The following is a 12,885-nucleotide window of genomic DNA, read 5'->3' on the forward strand; positions in this document are numbered from 1 at the left end:
ATTCACTTACTGAATTGCATGATCTTCCCAAGATTACTGCACATAATCAAAACGAGTGACCAAAAAATGTACAAGGTGCATGATGCGTACAGGGTAAAGATGGTCGCAGTGAAAATTCTCTAGCGAAACGAACACCGATTAACACTACACCCTGAGAAAGGCAAGCAACAACTCATTTTCTACAACAGATGCAGTCGAACTCAAATTAGGAACAAGGTTGGGAGAAATGCAGCAACTTGACAAGAGCTTCTTTAAAAACGTTACACCGAATCCAGTTTGGAGAGGATTTGGCTTAATTGTGCTCAACAGGAAAATTCTCCAGACGCTGGGATTGATACCTTGACGAAGAGCTCAGATTCAAAACGTTGATCACCCTTCACTTCCTAAAGTGACCTGCTGAGTTGTTACAGCACTTTTGTGTTTGGCTCAATAGTTCAACGTCAAACAATTTAACAACATTGTGTTGACCCCGCCAGCAGTCCCACCGACTTGAGGGAGGGGAGGGGGGGGGGCGGCGAAGAGACATAAAGCTGAAGAAACTCAGCGGGTCAAAAGCAAACATAAAGATACATGACTAACGTTTCAGGCTTGAGCCCTTCATCAAGGTTGGATAAAGTCACCACATTGTCTGCAGACTTTCGTGCTTTACCCCTGACTTAAGGGGGGCCTTGCGGTCTGCCAAATCTTTCATAATTAGCTGCAATTTTAATCCATGTTTATTCTTCAAGAGAAATTAAAGCATTGAACCCCGGCTTTCGCGCAACCTGCTGTCCGGCCCCGCAAATTGCCGGCAAGTCCTGCGGAGCGCTGCGTGGCGTTTTGGATCACTGGGCGGTTTTAATATTTTAAAAGAAATGTCTCAAAACACGAAACACTGCAGATGCAGAAAGAACATCTAGAAACACATCAGCAGATCTGGCAGCATCTAGAGAGAGAGAGAGAAACAGTTATATTTCAGGATCTTTCATCTGTATTGTTGGCACTTTCTCTATTTATTTCATACAATTTCTCGTCCCACTGCCATAATTCGGAAGCGGAACTTCATTCTGCTTCGGGCAAGCGGGCAGTTCTCGGAAGCCAGTGACTGGGAAATGGCTGGTCCGCAAACCTCAATCCACGCTTTCTAGCTGAACAGCAATAACCAATGTTTAGCTAAATGAGACCAAAATGTGTTGGTGCCAACCACCGCCTATTCGTGACACACTAACAGCAAACTCGGGAGAATGAACGATTGAGGAGCTTTTGTTAAATTGTTAAGAAATTACCCCCAAGTAATGGACGGAACAAGTTTTGGAAACCGCTGAAAGTCCTTCATGGGACAGAGATAATGGAGATTGTAAAGATGTGGTTGGACTCCGCACGCATTAGTTATCTCAAGATCCTGAGGATGGGGCGAAAAGGGTTTGATGTTCATTCACCTGTGGTTTACACGCGTCTAGTCTCCAGTGGCCTACAGGAAGGATCCTTTCAATTACACAGCTAAGTGTTAACCTCCTGCTGGCAGGGTATTGCTTTTTGCCAGTTCACAAGATAGACTGTCCGGACTGCCAAGTTCAATCAAATTTCAATAAATAACGCCAGATTTCTGATTATACAGAAATTGAGAAAACAATTGTAGAATCATTTATATTTCGTTTGTTCCACTCGTAATATTGGGAAGTTAAACCAAGGCAGGAGTTAGATAATAGATGGCAGGTCTCTGGAAAGTGTTGTAGAGCAAAGAATTCGGGGTACACAGTTCCCTGAGAGTGAGAAAGGCGTTTGGCGCGCATGCCTTCATTGGGCAGGGTGCAGGACAGTCCCTGTCATTCAGAAACGTTGGCGAGACCGCACTTGTATCGTGCGCAGAGCTGGAAAGGTTTCAGAAATGATTCACGAGGATCATTTAAACAACATTTAGGCAGGTACATAAACAGGAAAGGTTTAGAGGTACATGGTAATAAAAACACAGAAATGCTGGAGAAACTCAGCTGGTCTCGCAGCGTCGATAGGAGGTAAAGCTATATTACCGACGTTTCGGGCCTTCAATGGGACTAGCCCAGGTCGCATTGTCTTTCAGTGCTGAACAGGTACAACTCTTTATTTAAAAGTGATACCCATCACTAAGTATTACCTACATTTGAATAGTGTCGTTTGTCAATGTCGGGACAAAAAAAAACCCTGCAGTTGGAGGTTCAAGAACAGTTTGTGATGAACTGCTCCCCTGATCATGAACTACTCCCCCACCACAAAATGACTGCACTATTGCACGGCGTTAACTACGAATATTTATTACCCACCCATCTTATTTATTTATTGTCTTTTTAAAAAAAATACATTTACTTATAGTTTTAACCAGTATCTGTTTGGATACAGTGGGGGGGGGGGGGTGGTGCACGAAATAATAACATTGTTATTATTCAATTATTCAGGTTATTTTGGGGTAGTTTTGCTAATTAGTGAGATCACTTGTTTCTGAATACTATCTCCGACAGAACGAAACAAAATATTCAGTTGGAAGCAATTTGGATATTGCTTTCTCAGATTGCAGGGGGCTCGGACGAAGTATTATTTTTAATCTCCCAATTTTTAATGGGTTTTTAATTAAACAAATGGAAACGATTAAACAAGGATGTCATTAAAACAATCACTGCATCGTTTTAGAGGATCTCAAGAGTCGCTCGAGGAAAGATGCGGAAAATACAATGTTTTCAGAAAGGGGTCAGGGAACTCGCAGGGATATCGAAACAATATTGATCAGATCTTACGCATTGCCACGGAGAAAAGCTGATCATTTCAAACTTCACGTTTGCAAAGGGTCGCGACGACAGACAAGGCGCATCCGTTTCCGATCGTTTACATTTATTTTGTAACACTTTATTGACTGATTTGTGGGGGGGGGGGGGGGGGTGAAACACACGCAACAACCGTGCGGATGGTGGTGAGGGTGCGAAAAGGGGACGGAGTCTGTCGCGGGAAACGGGCTGGTGAGCGATTAATGGGGAACTAAAGGGACCAGTGGTAGGTGAATGGGAGTGATATTGGTCGGAGAAGGAAGAGGTTCTAGGGAGGGGGCTCAATGGCGATGTGAGTGGAGATGGGAAATTAGTTGAAGCAGGGAGGATTCGCGGGGGAGAGAGGGTTAATAAGGGATGAGTGGGAAAATAAATTGGTGGAGAGAGGGGTCTTCGTGGGTGAATTGGAGGGAGACGGGATTAATTGGAAAAGGAGGTTATGGGCAGGGGTTGGTGATTAAAAGGAGCAGGGGATTATTGTGAGGGCGGAGTAAATGGAAAGAGGCGAGTGGGAGAAGCAGGTTAACTAACGGGGAGGGGGGTATTGGCGGGATAGGTGTCAGTGTGGGGAGGGGGAATTAAGGGATGATTGCGATTATGTCCAGCACGTTTTACGGCGGCGATTCACACAAGAGTCTCCCTTCGGCAAAGTTTAGAGCGGAGAGAGGGGGGTGGGGGGTGGGGGGTGGGTGGTGTGAATACACTAGAAACAGGGGAAAGTTCCTCAACTTCTTTCAAACATTGCCAGTAAAAAAAAATCCTCAAGAAATATCTAAATATTCAATCTCAAAAAAAGTTACAAGACCTCAACATATTCAGCGGTCCTGGGGGGAGGTGGAGGGGGGTGGGGGGAGAGGTCCCCCCCCCCCTGAATACCTTTAAAAATATGTTTGTCTGTTCTCATTCAATCTAGTAAAGCTAAGATATGTTTTGCACGCCTTCCTGGAACTCATAAACAATTAGCAGCATTGATTCCGCGGTAACACCTCCTTTTTACATCGCGATTGAGGTCTTTGAGTTGGAACTGAGGCTGTACCAAGAGCCCCGCAAACCTGGCTGTTCTCTTAATTGGCCTTAAACAATGTTTAGGATTTCCATCCTGCGCGCACATTTATTGAAACATTGTTTAGGAACCGCACTTTTATGAAACTATAGAAAGCGTGAAAGGTGACAAAATAGCTGATAATGTCAAATGTTACAGAGTCCTCGGATTCTCAATGCAGCCTCCAGGCGTAGTAGTGAATTTATACGATTCGTTTAATTTTATCCTTCACCTTCTTTGGGTAAAGTTAGAGAAAACGAAATGGCTCAGGAAGGCAGATTATGGTTTTAATGAAATATATGGTTTATATTCAAAAGGTTAGCAGACCTAGGACTTTTCTCTTTGGAGAAGAGAAGACTTGATAGATGTCTACAAGATTCTGAGAGGCATAGCTAGTGGTTTCCACCCCCCCCCCCCCCCACCCCCGCCAAACGGAATTAGCAAACGCCTGAGGATATCTGTACAAAATGAAGGGAGAAAAGTTTAGGGGAAACGTCAGGGGTAAGTTTTTCACACAGAGAGTTGTTGGGGTCTGGAATGCCTTGCTGGGGGTAGTGGTGGAGGCTGGAATATTAGAGGTATTTAAGAGACTCTTAGCATCGAGTCCACGCTGCTGAAGATCCAGCTGCGCTGGGTGGGTCACGTCTCCAGAATGGAGGACCATCGCCTTCCCAAGATCGTGTTATATGGCGAGCTCACCACTGGGCACCGTGACAGAGGTGCACCAAAGAAGAGGTACAAGGACTGCCTAAAGAAATCTCTTGGTGCCTGCCACATTGACCACAGCCAGTGGGCTGATATCGCCTCAAACCGTACATCTTGGCGCCTCACAGTTCGGCGGGCAGCAACCTCCTTTGAAGAAGACCGCAGAGCCCACCTCACTGACAAAAGACAAAGGAGGAAAAACCCAACACCCAACCCCAACCCACCAATTTTCCCCTGCAACCGCTGCAACCGTGCCTGCCTGTCCCGCATCGGACTTGTCAGCCACAAACGAGCCTGCAGCTGACGTGGACATTTACCCCCTCCATAACTCTTCGTCCGCGAAGCCAAGCCAAAGAAAGAGACCAGCGCATGGATGAAAGAAAAATACAGGGTTAAGAGGTAGGAATGCTTTAGTCTATTTTTGGTAGGAATATATAGGTTGGCACAACATCGTGGGCTGAAAGGCCTGTACTGTGCTGTAATGTTCTATGTTAAAACTGATTCAAACCAAATTATACTCTTCCTTTGGGGATGAACAATAAAACCAAAATCACATCTGATACAGCCAGTTGCAGCCTTGTGGTGATGTACCTACATGCGAAAAACTTATCACTAACAGTGGTGGATTAACCATTAGGCTGAGTAGGCAGAAGCCTAGGGGCCCAGAGGGTAAGGGGGCCCGAGCAACCCAAGATATTTCAGTACTTTTGTTTACCATGTCCATGACTGCAGACACTGTGATTGTAGTGTAATACACAAATGTGCTGGAGCAGGCCATGTAGCATCTATATGAAGTAAAGGGTAATCTGGTCTCAGTTTATCATTTCACACTTACTGCGCGGGTGAAGCCGGTGTCTGTGGGCCAGAGTCAGCATTGCGCTGTTGCCAGGGAAATGAACATGGTGGTTTTTGGGAGCTGGCAGTGGCAGAATGAAGATTTGCAGCACGTGAGAGGAGGGGTCTCCAAGATACCAGTGTCCAGCCTGTCACCTGTGGTTGTAAATGAACAATGGGAGGAGTGTGTGGCCAGCGGTGTCTGACCAGTGGCCAGTACTGCTGAATGTGAGGCCAGTAGTAAGTGGCTGGAGAGCGATGGTTAGTGGGGGCAGCCTGAGCCGAGGCAGGGAGTGAGGAGTGGTGAGGGCAGCCTGGGCTGAGGCAGGAGCGAGGGATGATGGAAGTAGTTGAGCCTGTGGTGGGGCAAGGTCAGGGGTCCTTACTAAATCTCAACCTAGGGCCCAGATGGTAGTTAATCCGCTACTGATCACTGATGACAAGTGTGGACTTCCCAATGGAATATGACTAGTGGGGAGTGGCCCAAGCGTATTTATTAGATCCAAACTGGAAAACACATTCTTGAAAAGTAAATCTGAAGTGTCCCTGACTAAATGTTTTGTGCATTTACAAAGCTTCCATGTTAACAATCTTCATTGGTAAAACAAAATAAATTGTAAAGGAGTTAATAAATTTCACAGGTAATTAGCAACCCAAAAGCCTTAAGGATCATTCCTGTTCACCTTTGATACAAAAATAATTTATAACTATAATTCAGCAAAGTTACTCCTTGAAGCCTACCAGGAGAGGAGAATGAATATCTCAGAATATAAATAAGAGTCCAAGATCCTGGTAACTGGAACTTGAGAGTTTTAATATCACTCCTGAATATTTAAGTTCATTAGGTAATATGAGTCTCCTTCTAATGACTTCAGTGGACACAGAAGATTACTTTATTTCTTCAATTTGATTTGGTTAATTAAATAATAAAATCCACACATTATTTTACCTCTTCCATTCACATTCTCATTGTGCTTGGAATGCTGAGGCTTTTTGGCGCTGAGGACACTCCAGTGGAGGGCTAAAAATTCACCTTTCAGCAAACTGGAACCCTGATCCCTTGATTGGAGTAAAACACAAGTCTGCAAACACTATGGTTGAAGCTGGAGAAACTCAGCAGGTCAAACGGTGTACTTTATATCACAAGTATAAAGATACACAACCAATGTTTCAGGTTTGAGACCTTCATCAAGGAATAAAAAAATGTGGGCAGGCGTGTAACCCAAGTGGGGCTGCACATCCCATAATGTACTGCGACATTAAAAATAATCTTTCTACTCCACCACAAAATTACACTGAAACTTATTTCGGGTGGGAGTACATAATTACAGATACCTGTTGATGGTTTGAGCGAGGAAGGTTATTAAAGTAAAACAGAAAATGTTGGAACACTCAGCAGATAGGCAGCATCCATGGAGGAAGAAAACAGTTCACATTTTAAGTTGAAGGACTGTGCCATCAAATGCCGTGATCTCCCCCCACTCTCAATGAAACATCCAGCCCCGCTTCATCCACTTTAGCTAAATGCAAAGAGAATTCAAAATAGTTGATGAAGCAGATATGTTTGTTTTTTTTTGCTATTTTAGCAAAGTTTCAGGTTAATATGGGAAATTATCACTGGTACGTGCAGAGCAGGTCTCACAATGGATCCTGGTATACTGTTGCGTTACAATGCAAAGCAGTGCTGCCATCTTCTCAAAGACCAAGGCACAGCCGATGTGTGATTCACCACTGCCCCACAGGCTTCTACCAAGCATTTTTAAATCAAAGTGGGAAACTAGGGTTCGTCATTTCTCCCTTGGCTGCAGCTAGTTGACACAGGAGCAGGGGTTGGCCATCCGGCCAGTAGCGCCTGCTTCGCCATTTAGTAGGACCGCAGGCTGATCTGTCATTGGGAGTAGAAAATGGGTAATACAGGAAGGCGAATCAAATAGAAACATGTTGAAATTACTGATTACAAAGTTTACACACTGACAATTAAGTATTTTGAGAGAAGAGAGGAGTAAAACATTGGTTATGTATCTTTATCATTGCTACCTTGACCTGCCGAGTTTTAACCATATAACCATATAACTGTTTACGGCGTGGAAACAGGCCATGTTGGCCCTTCAAGTCCACGCCGGTTCACTTGAACAACTCCACTAGCTTCCCCCTCCTGCTCTCCGCCCATAACCCTCCAACCCCTCACATCCATGTACACAACCAACCTTCTCTTAAATGACAGAAGGCATCTGAACTTCAGCTGAGTTTGTAGTACTGATTCTCTACAATTTTAAAAATGTTAAGATCCAAAGAACGATTTCTATAGGCAGATGCCAACACCTGGTTAAGCCACCCCACAAATAAATCAGGGCAACCACTCTGGGACAATCAGCTGTGAATCTAACAGACAACCAATGAGAACAGAGGGTTTCATGACCATAAGTGGTGTCAAGGAAGGTCCTAGATAGACTTTGTCTTCATGGTGAAGGCTGTCACAGTCAGAACCATTGACATTATGCCGGGTTCTTCTCTGACCACTGCCTCCTTCATGCTTCCTGCCACCTGCAGGAGGACCAGAAGGTGGGCAGAAGAACGTGGAAGCTGAACGAGAAGTTGCTGAGCCCAGAGAATGTAGAAGAACTAAAGAAGGGGGAAAAAGTTGCTGAAACACTGCAGCAAAAGTTTTATAGAGAGTCATTTTGGTGTCACCCCCTTTCATGGTGTCATCTGGTGCAGTCCGCACTCCCCCACTACCCCCTCCCCCCGTGATGTCAGTGAAACGTCCCGTAAACTATATGCCCTCTATACATTCATTTGACATTGATACCCCAGGAAAAAAAGATTTTATCTTATCTATGTCTTCTTAATCACAAACTTCTCATAGGTCACCTCAGCCAATGACACTCCAAAGAAAACAACTAAAGGTTGACAAACCTCTCTTTGTAGCTAATCCAGTCCAATCCAGGCTCTATCCTGGTGAACCTTTTGTATCCTCTTCAAAGTCTCTGTCCTCTTCCTGTAAACTAGTGATTAGAACTGCACACAGTACTCCAAACGTGGCTCCACTAGATACTGACATGTTACATCCCCTACTATCTTCTACTTTCTGCAGACAAGCCATTTCTGAATCCACACAGTCAAAGTTGAATGACTTTCTGAATGAATTGACCTCGTCAAATGCCTTACTAAAATCCATTTACACTGCATCTACCTCATCAATTTCTTTTTTTAATCCCTCAAAAAAGTAATTAGGCTCGTGAGGCATGACCTTCCTCTCTCAAGCCATGCTGACTGTCCCTGAGGCTATACATTTCTAAATGCTTGTTTTATGGATATCTGCAGCACTTTTTCCAAACTTGTCCATGTGAAGCAACGTAGTCCAATTGCCTCTGTTTGGCCTAGAACATTCTAAACCTTCTCTATCCACATTTCTTTTTGTTTCCAGTTAAGTCATCCCAGTAAAATTATAGCAATGACATCTTCCTGACATCATGGATCAGTATGCTGAAGCCAAAGTTAAAACAAAGATCCAACTCCTTCCATCTACTCCTAGCTCAAACTTTGCAGTTGTTGGAGATCATCAAACTCAACTCCACAACACCAATACACAATTTACTTAGGGCAGTGCTCTAGGCTCAACCATTGTCCGCTGGATTTTCAATGATCTTACTTTCAAGGTAACATCAGAAATAGAAACGATCTCAGATAATTACATAGCATTCAGTTCTGTACAAAATTCATCAGTAGGTCCTTGAACTTACAGCTGTGTCTGGTAAATGACAAGTAACATTCCCACACAAATGACACGAGGAACTGGAAATCTAACCACCTCCCCTCATGATTCAACAGCATTGCCATCGATAAATATCTAAATATCACACCATCAGCAATATGAGTGGGCCATCATGATCAGAAAGTCAAATGGATCATCTGCCTAAAATAATGAGCCCTTTTCAGACGGGAGATCCTGTGCTGAGCGATTCTTCATTCCATCCTCTAACACCTCCCCATTTATAAGGCTGAAGCCTGTTAGATGATAGAACACTGCTCCAGTGTCAGAATTTCAATATTTTTCAGGATAAAGCGTGCAATTATATTTGCTGTTTAAATATTTGGCTAATTATTGGAATGTTTTAATCTGAGGCAATTGATAACAAATATAGTAGCTGTTTGAAATTGATCTCAACATCAGGAATTAATCTCATGTAAACAGCAGAGAGGTTTTATTGTGAGTTTTAAGTAAAAGAATGGCAAGAAAGCAGATGATGGGTATTTCAATGGAAGAGGAAAAGGGAAGAAGATGGAAAGGAGTCCAAGGATGCAACAGACAAAGGAAATGTGGAATGTGCTACTGAGGATGTGTAAAGAAATGGGTGCGGTGACAGGAGCATGGTATTTAAAGGCTGATGTGGGATTTCTCAATTCCTCCACTTTTCCCCTGCTCCCCCCTCTCTAGCATCATTCTTCCTCTGCCCAACTCTTATTTCTCTACTTTTTCACATCTTCTCCCTTCACTCACTTGGATACTTCTCACTCTCCACCTGCCCCACAAAGACAAAACCTTTTCCTTCCGCACCCTCTAAAAATATTGCTTTTCTAATTCTGATGTGCAATGTTAAAGATGTTGATAATACAGTACACAAAAGTGCTGTAGAAACTCAGCAGGTCATGCATCCATCCAAGGACTTTCCTGACAATGGGCTCAGGCCTGAAACACTGAGTTTCCCCAGCACATTTGTGAACTGCACTAGATTCCAGCATCTGTAGATTGTCTTGTTTACCTCAAAGATGTTGATAACATTATTTTACATAAATGTAAGTTACAATGCTAATTAAGAACACAGCAACTGATGTAAAAAATTTTTTTGCTGACTTCAGGGAATAAACAAGCCAAAATTACATACTTATCTCTGTTATTTTTAATACCGTAATTTTTCATCATTAACGAATTCTGGTATTTGCTTTTTGAGTCACGGCCAAATTTCTCAAGGATTGCAAGTATCTCTTGAAGTGTAACACCACCTTTGTACAAGTTAGGCTGCAAGAGGATTGACAGGTATACTCTAAGGTGGACAAGCAGTGGAACAAATAAGTCATGATTCCCCAAGTACCTGAAACCACTTCAGCAATGCTTTCACCAGTGGCAGATTCAGTACACCAGCTGTGCACTGCCCCTGTGCTCAACATCAAAGTTCACAAGTAATCATACAGATTGTTCTTGCAACCATCCACTGTCGTTTACAGCCACTGATTCATGTTTTGAATATCAGTTACAGGCAAAAAGCTAGTACAACTTTTTATTAAATTGCACCATATTGGCATGTTCATTTTAAAAAAACAATTCCCTCTGCCTGTCAGGCACTAGTAACCTCAGAACTCGCTGAGTAAATGCATTTTCCACCGTAATACTCTTCCACTTTTCACTTTGCCTCCATGATCCTTGTCATTCACAATCCAACATAATTTCTACATAATTCTGGGGAGAAGCTACTTTGATCTATTATCCAAGATCAATTAATATGTTCCATCTGTTCATGTGTTTCTTTGCCAAAGATTCAATTTCAATGCCCCATGCAAGCACTGGTTACTTCACTACAAAAGCCAGACTCATTTGCTGAGTCCCTACCATGCTGCTATTTATGGTAGCATTTCCTTCATTTCCACCTGCGGTGTTTTTCCCAGACCTGCGGTCAAGTGCGAATGATAAACTTTTCATATCTGTACCCATTTCTCTGCTATCTTTGTAACTAAGGCCAAGACTTATCTAAAACTTCTAACAAGTTGTCAAGAGCGGGTCTTTCACAGTATGTTCTTTTCCATGCTAATCAGAATCAGAATCAAGTTCATTGACGTGAACATGTGTCACAAAATTCGTTGATTTGCGGCAGCAGGATTGTGCATTTCAGGTGCAAGAATTGCTATAAATTACATTTCCATAAATACACTATTTCAAAATAAATAAATTAGTTCAAAAGAAGAGAAATAAGTGAGGTTGTATCTGTGGTTCGTTGTCCATTCAGAAATCTGATGGTGGAGGGGAAGAAACTGTTTTTGTACTGTTAGATGTTCGTCTTCAGGCTCCTGTACCTCCTTCCTGATGGCTGCATTGAGAAAAGGGCATGGCCTGGGAGGTCCTTGATGATAGATGCTGCTTTCTTTCTCTTATAGATGTCTTTAAGGAAGTGAAGACGGATGCCCATGATGGCAGAGTTCACAGCTCTCTGTAATCTTTTCCTGCTCTTGTGCATTGGCACCTCCATACCAGAAAGTGATGCAGTCAGAACGTTCTCCATAGAAATGTACAAGAGTCTTTGGTTATAAACCAAATCTCCTCAAAGAAGAGCCACTGGTGAGCCTTCTTCATGAATGCACCTACCCTTTTGGACCTCAGTCTGTACAGGAGGAATTACACCTGAACAAATGTCTTCTTAGTCTCCTCCTGTGAGATTGGGATGATCTGAGTAGAATTGCTTAGCCTCGTCTATATCGTCTAACTTCTTGACACACTAAGCTGGTATTGTTCAATTGCAAATTGCCACTCCTTGGCGCAACACATGGTATCATGCATTGTGTGCATGCTAGCTCTATAGATTGGTATCATCGCAAGTTAGCATTCTACTTATTTTCAAAATGAAAGCTGGTCTTAACCTTGACAACATTTCCTGACTACTGACTGTTAGTTCTTACAAATCCCCAGCCTGCTTTTGATTTTCTTGTTTCCAAAGTTATTTTTGTTTTTATGCAATACCAGATGTTAGTGTTACAAAACCCCAACCATTTATGGAACGCGAACATTTTTTTGAAATAACCTGGGTGCCTGGAGAACCAACGACTTCTCTGTGTGTGCTCAGCCACGCAGCTTGGGGAAAGGTGCATCAAATGATTGGCTGAAAACCTGGCAGATGTTGGAAAATAGTTTCCACTGCAGATCACGACGTTATATTCGTGGCAAATATCCATTGCATTCACATTAATCATTAATAAAAATAAACAATGTGCTCAGTTCAGAAACTCAGTGTACCTGAACAAGTTCCCACCAGCATTTCCACCTTCATTTTGAATCTGATTAGGCAGTTTTGGTCACAGTTTTTCAAGCTACTTGTGCAGAAATATTTTTTGTACAGTTGGACGTTATATTGAGAATACTGGTGGCATGACCAGGAACTAATTAATTGATTTATGCATTCAATAACTGCATTGTGAACTCCTGTCAATTATATTGCAACCACTTGTAAATCTAACACTGCTCAGAATGATTTGTCAGTGGAGGGATGTTTTTGTTTGCAAATAAATGCTCCAATAGATTTTACTTAGATTGCTGAATGATAAGCATGAAGCTCCATCCTGCAGCTCTATCAACACCTCACAAACAGAGTCACAATCCCGTCTGCTAAACTCTCATGGCATCGATTGCATTTTATTTATGTTTTAAAGTCTCAACTCTCAATATCCATACTTGACGGATTACTAACTGTGAAATAGAGTGTCTGAATCAGGCATGGTTATGGGCAGCAGTTGGCAGTTACCAGTCTGACAACCCAGATTTGA

General features: G+C 42.8%; 1 long non-coding RNA gene across 1 annotated transcript; it reads left to right on the top strand.

Moving 5' to 3' along the window:
• The first annotated feature begins 1,915 nt into the window (after nucleotides 1–1,915).
• On the top strand, nucleotides 1,916–12,646 carry LOC138758967 (uncharacterized). The gene is made up of 2 exons (XR_011354550.1): nucleotides 1,916–2,069; nucleotides 11,506–12,646. It is a non-coding gene; the product is annotated as an uncharacterized lncRNA (long non-coding RNA).
• The last annotated feature ends 239 nt before the right edge of the window (nucleotides 12,647–12,885 follow it).

This window comes from Narcine bancroftii, chromosome 3, assembly GCF_036971445.1.
Source record: "Narcine bancroftii isolate sNarBan1 chromosome 3, sNarBan1.hap1, whole genome shotgun sequence".
Classification (NCBI taxonomy): Eukaryota; Metazoa; Chordata; class Chondrichthyes; order Torpediniformes; family Narcinidae; genus Narcine; species Narcine bancroftii.